The sequence below is a fragment of the Myotis davidii genome, unplaced genomic scaffold, assembly GCF_000327345.1.
Source record: "Myotis davidii unplaced genomic scaffold, ASM32734v1 scaffold1105, whole genome shotgun sequence".
NCBI lineage: Eukaryota > Metazoa > Chordata > Mammalia > Chiroptera > Vespertilionidae > Myotis > Myotis davidii.
This window is the reverse complement of record NW_006296063.1, coordinates 19,813-26,192: the sequence shown is the minus strand read 5'-3', so window position 1 is coordinate 26,192 and position 6,380 is coordinate 19,813. Positions and strand designations below refer to the sequence as shown.

General features: G+C 36.3%; 1 pseudogene; it reads left to right on the top strand.

Moving 5' to 3' along the window:
* Positions 1-1,690, top strand: LOC102753704 (annotated as a pseudogene).
* Positions 1,691-6,380: the final 4,690 nt, after the last annotated feature.

Below are 6,380 nucleotides of genomic sequence, written 5' to 3'. Positions count from 1 at the left end.
ATGGAGTACCTGACAGAATCTGCCAAGCGCACCCCCAGATACATCTTGTGCTGTGAATGTGGTGTTGTAATTAGTCCAAATCCTGCCAATATTTGTGTGGCCTGTATGCGAAGTGAAATAGACATCAGCCAAGGCATTCTGAAACAGGTCTCTATATCTTTCTGCAAATAATGCCAAAGATATTTCCAGCCACCAGGAACTTGGATAGAATGTGCATTAGAATCCAGGGAACTTCTTGCTTTGTGTTTGAAAACAATCAGAGCCCCTCTGAGTAAGGCTCAGCTTGTAGATGCAGGCTTTGTTTGGACTGAGACCCATTCTAAGAGACTTAAGCTAACTGTTCAGAAAGAGGTGATGAATGGTGCTATCCTTCAACAAGTGTTTGTGGTGGATTATGTTGTTCAACCTCAGATGTGTGGAGATTGCCATAGAGTAGAAGCTAAGGATTTCTGGAAGGCTGTGGTTCAAGTTAGGCAAAAGACTTTGCACACAAAAAAACTTTCTACTATCTGGAGCATTTAATTTTGAAATATGGAATGCATCAGAATACACTTCATATCAAAGAAATTCATGATGGACTGGATTTCTATTATTCTTCAAAGCAGCATGCTCAGAAGATGGTAGAATTTCTTCAGTGTACAGTTCCTTGTAGATACAAAGCCTCACAGAGACTGATCTCTCAGTATATCCATAGTAACACATACAATTACAAAAGCACTTTTTCTATGGAAATTGTTCCAATATGCAAGGATAATGTTGTTTGTCTCCAAAACTGGCGCAAAGCCTGGGAAATATGAATCAGATTTGTGTGTGTATTCGCGTAACCAATGCCATCCAGCTCATAGATCCAAATACCCTACAAATGTCAGATATTGATAGGAGCACTTTCTGGAGTCACACCTTATGACATCCCAAACAGCTAGAGGAGTTTATTGTGATGGAATGCAGCATAGTCTGAGATCTAAAACGCAAAGCAGGTGCTGGAATGATATCAAAAAAGCATATCCTTGGGGAAGTCTGGGTACAGAAAACATCTGAAATGGATACAGATAAACAGTATTTTTGTCGCACTCATTTGGGACATCTTCTGAATCCCGGGGACCTGGTATTGGGGTTTGATTTGGCAAACTGTAACGTAAATGGTGAACATGTCAACAAAATGAACTCCAATAGAGTCCCAGGTGTGGTATTAATCAAGAAGAGCTATGACCATACCAAACGTCAGCATCGTAGAAACTGGAAACTGAAAGAGCTTGCCAGAGATAGAGAAATCATGGATACAGATGATGAAAGGCAATACCAAGATTTCCTTGAAGATCTTGAAGAAGATGAGGCAATTAGAAAAAATGTAAACACTTACAGAGATTCCACCATTCCTGTGGAAAGTGACACAGATGATGAGGGAGCACCTCGAATTAGTCTGGCTGAGATGCTTAAAGACCTTCACATTTCTCAAGATGCTACTGGGGAAGAAGGTGCCTCGATGATGACATAATGAGATCATATTGTGGATGGTTTCTGTATCTGTAGGCTCAGGATGTTGGACAAAAGAGCCTTTTCTATTTCATTTATGCCTTCATATTTAGAGAGGAGAAATTTAGTTTTAAACCTAAATAAATAGGACTATTTTGATTGCCCTCTCAAAGTATTGAAAAAGATGGACGGCATAGAAATTTTAGATAAAAGATTATGGAGAATATTCTTAGTACTGATATTTAGGCTACTTTACCTGTTGGATTTGATTGGTTCACTTTTTTTCCTCTTACACAGTATTTTTACATAACATTTGCGCTGATTTAAAAGCTTAAAAGTTGTGGTTCCTTGGAGGTTACCTAAGTCTGAAAGCATAAAGCAAGCTTTTACATTCTTTTTATATTGATTGCTTTAGTAAAAGAGTATATGATTAATCATTTAAATATGAACTTGTTATGCACTTTAAACCACTTTAAATCAGTTTTATGTCCTTGGGGTAAGGAAGTTGGGGTTCAGTTTATCACTGGACATTCAGAAGAAAAATTAATCATTTTTATTAACACCTTTAAAAGTTGATAAATTGACCTGGCAATTTATCAGAAGAAAATATATTTGTAGCAAACACAGACTAATTATTTAAAGATTAAATAACAATTTGTACCTTTGTTATTTTTGCCTATGCCAGCAGCTTAGGGCAGTAGCTGCTTATGTTATTAAAATGTCTTCCTTTCATTTCAAGAATTTTGCTTTTAAAATTTTGGTTTACAAATTGAGAAGGAAGGGATTTTCTCTATATAAGTTTCTATCGTTGAACACATAACCATCACAAAGAATATTAGAAGCCAGCATATAGATGATGAAGCAGTAAGAATAATCTTCATGCTTTATAAAACCATGAATCAAATTTGAATGAGGAACGCCTTCCACATCCTTGAAAGAAAAGAGCAGGCTGGGGTTTTGAAGTGTTCTCAGAATGAAATAGTAAGATCCTATTTTTATAAGCGAGATCATACTTACTAAATATGCCAAAACTAAGAGCTAATTTAAAAATTCTAGGTATACCACTAAAGAAGGAAATTGAGTAAGTGCTAAATGGAACATTTTTCTTTTTTTAAAGATCAAACTCCTTAATTTTGAAGTTATGAATAAAGGCCTAAACTTTCTGTATAGCTTGTTTTCGATCTCCATATTTAAAGTTTTCACTTGTGGTCTGTGTTTACTTGTTCTATGTCAAGACTTTAAAAAGCATAAAAATAAAAACATTTTCCCCTTCAAAAGATTTTTTTAGTAATTAGTTTATGTGTGCCATGAGATGAAAAAGGTTGGAAATTGCTGATCTATACCTTACCTCCTTTATGAAGCCTTCGGTTACCTTCAGGCAGCCTTGTATACTTTTTTCCATATGCCTTTCCTGTACTTTGTATATGTCTTGATTACAGCAGTTATTCTGTGGTGGTAGTACTTATTTATTGTAACCAGATCGACAGGGGGCAGTTGGGGGCAACCAGGCTGGCAGGGAGGGGCAGTTAGGGACAACGAGGCCAGCAGAAAGGGGCAGTGAGGGGCGACCAAACAACCGAACAGTGGGTTCACAAGTGTTCATGATTACAATCTAGAAAAGAATTCAAGGTATTCTAACATAGACCAGTGAGGATGGTAAAACATTAAGAGAGTGAAAAGAGACTCAGCCACACTATGGAAGATATAGGTTGCAATATATACATAGCTAAATAATTAAAGTCTGGAATAGATAAGGAAAAGTGGTCAACAGAATAAAAAGGAAAAGACAAATAACCCAGCAACAACAAGTGGGTAAATGACATTACTAGGCATTTCATGGGGGAGGAAACCAAATATCCATCTATATATATATAAAGAGCCAGGGGTTGTCACATACTAAACAACCAAATGGACGACTGAACAGGCTGAAAGGGGCAATAAGGCTGGCAGGGGGGTTAGTGAGGGACGACCAAATGACTGAACAATCAGGCTGCGTGGGGCAACCGGGCCAGCAGGGGGGTTAGTGAGGAATGACCAAACAACTGAACAAGCAGGCTGCGTTGGGTGACGAGACCAGCAGGGGGGCAGTGAGAGGGGACCAAACAACAGAAGCGCAGGCTGAGTGGGGCAACCAGGCTGGTAGGGGGGGCAGTGAGGGGCGACCAAGCAGGCAGAGGGGGACAGTGAGGGGCAACCAGGTCGGCATGTGACAACCCCTGGCTCTTTATATATATAGATGGACTATTTGGTTTCCTCCCCCATGAAATGCCTAGTAATGTCATTTACCCACTGTTGTTGTTGGGTTGTCTTTTCATTTGTAGTCTGTTGACCACTTTTCCTTATCTATTCCAGACTTTAATTATTTAGCTATGTATATATTGCAACCTATATCTTCCATAGTGTGGCTTCTCTTTTCACTCTCTTAATGCTTACCATCCTCACTGGTCTATGTTAGAATACCTTGAATTCTTTTCTGGATTTTAATCATGAACACTTGTGAAACCACTGCCAATTCAAAAACTATATCATTCGTGATAATTTAAATTCTCCTATGGCCTTATCACCTATTCCATCCTCTGCCATTCATTTCCTCAAAAGAATAATAGTAGCTAACACTTGTATGACTCTCACTACATGCCAGGTATTGTTTTACACACTATATCTGTATTAACTTATTTAAACCTTATCATAACCCTGTGAGTGAGTTATGTTTTACACACAAGGCCACTGAAGCACAAAGAGGTTAAGTTATTTGCCAAGGTCATGCCAGCATTTGGTGACAAAGTCAGAATTTGAACCCAGGCACTCTGCTTCTTAGAGTTCTGCCAGATTGCTCATTGCCAATCATTATTCAAAATTTAGTTTCTTATTTATTTTTTTAAATATATTTTATTGATTTTTTACAGAGAGGAAGGGAGAAGGATAGAGAGCCAGAAACATTGATGAGAGAGGAACATCAATCAGCTGCCTCCTGCACACCTCCTACTGGGGATGTGCCCACAACCAAGGTACATGCCCTTGACTGGAATCAAACCTGGGACCTTTCAGTCCACAGGCCGATGCTCTATCCACTGAGCCAAACCAGCCAGGGCTTAGTTTCTTATTTAATTGCTTGTTAAATTTTTGTTACATATTTATGTATGCCTAAATATTTAGTTTTCCTTGTTTTATTACTTTTATTAAAAAGGCACCATACCATATGCTGTCTCAGTAAATAACATATGGGATTATTTTGATGAACAGAAGTTCTTTATTGTAGCATATTTAATTTTTTCTGTCTTGTCCCTTATGGTTTGTACTTATTTGTATCTTGTCTAGATATCTTTCCTTAGAAAGTTTTAGTCATTGCTTCAGGTAGACATTGTTTTAGGTCATTGCAATAATTTACTTGTTAATATTGTATAGTATAAAATTTTAACTGAGTTGAATAAAGTGATCCTAAGAATTTTCAAGGTAAAATACTAAGAAATATTTTATTACTCTTTTCTGTTACTTTAAAAAAAACACCTGTCTGTAATGGTGTTTCACTTAATATATTTTTTATAGCCTTGACTAGAATCTGAGGCAAAACTTCAAAGCATGGTAATTTGAAGCAGGATGGGATTAACTTGGGGATATTTGAAAGGCTTTATAGTCCATTATGAAAATTAGTAAGCATAGAGTCTAAGACAAGTAATTCATATTTATATAAAGACTAATACTTTATTTTGCATCATTGAGCATTTTAAATTTGTGTATACAACAGAGAATTGGGAGATAATATTAAGGGAAAGAAAAAAAAAAGAAAGAAAGAGAGAGAGAGAAAGAAAGAAAGAAAGAAAGAAAGAAAGAAAGAAAGAAAGAAAGAAAAAAGTGACCATTGGTTGAGGATAGTTAAAATAGCTGGACATTGGTCCTAACTGATTTATGTCATTCCAAAAGAATACTATATTAGAAATCTGCCTATTCTAACTCCAGAAATGTGATTTTCTTAACCTGAGATATTTGCATATAGAACTAACAACCCTGTGTGTGTGGGGGGGAGGTAGTTTAAAGGGGTTTGTAGGTATACATTTGCAATCTTAATACTAATGAACATTTCTTGAAAATATATTTCTTAATTTTATCTTTTTGCCCCTGCTTTGCTACATAAGTATTCTATTTGACTCTTCAGCATCTACCATTTCAATTAAGCAAGTTGAATTTTTACCACTCATCAAGCAACCGTGTCAGGAGAATCACAGGATCTGATATACAAATGCATAAGCAGTGAGGAACGAGGAGTTCAATCGAGTACATCAATTATAATGGTGGTTAATCAAATATATATGTGGGATCAAATTTCAAAGAACTGTATAACAAAATAAAAAAGCCTGCATGTAAAAAGTGGTGAAAAATGAATAATGTCTGTACTTTACTTAATAGTATCATAACAATGTCAATTTCTCAATTTTGGTAATTTGACTATGGTTAGGTAACTATTAACATGTGGGGAGGCTGAGTGAAGAGTACAAGAGCTCTCTGAATCCCCCCCCCCCCCAATTTTTATGAGCCTAAAATTACTTTGAAATAAAAAAAAAAAAAAACAGCATTAAAGTGAAAGGCAAAGCTATAGAGGTCTAAAATGTAGTACAAGACCAGAACTTTATAACCTTGGAGTAAGAAATTTTTTCTCAGAAAATGATTTTATTTTTTATAATCAGTGTACTTCCGTCTCTATAGTTTTGTCAGTTCGACAATGTTATATAAGTGGAATCACAGTATGCCACCTTTTAAGACTGGCTTTTTCACTCTCTGTAATGATCTTTTTTTGTTTTGTTTTGTTTTTGTTTTTTTTAAATATATTTTTTATTGATTAAGATATTACATATGTGTCCTTGTCCCCATGTTACCCTCCATCCCTCCCTTCCCCCCGCTCATGCCCTCAC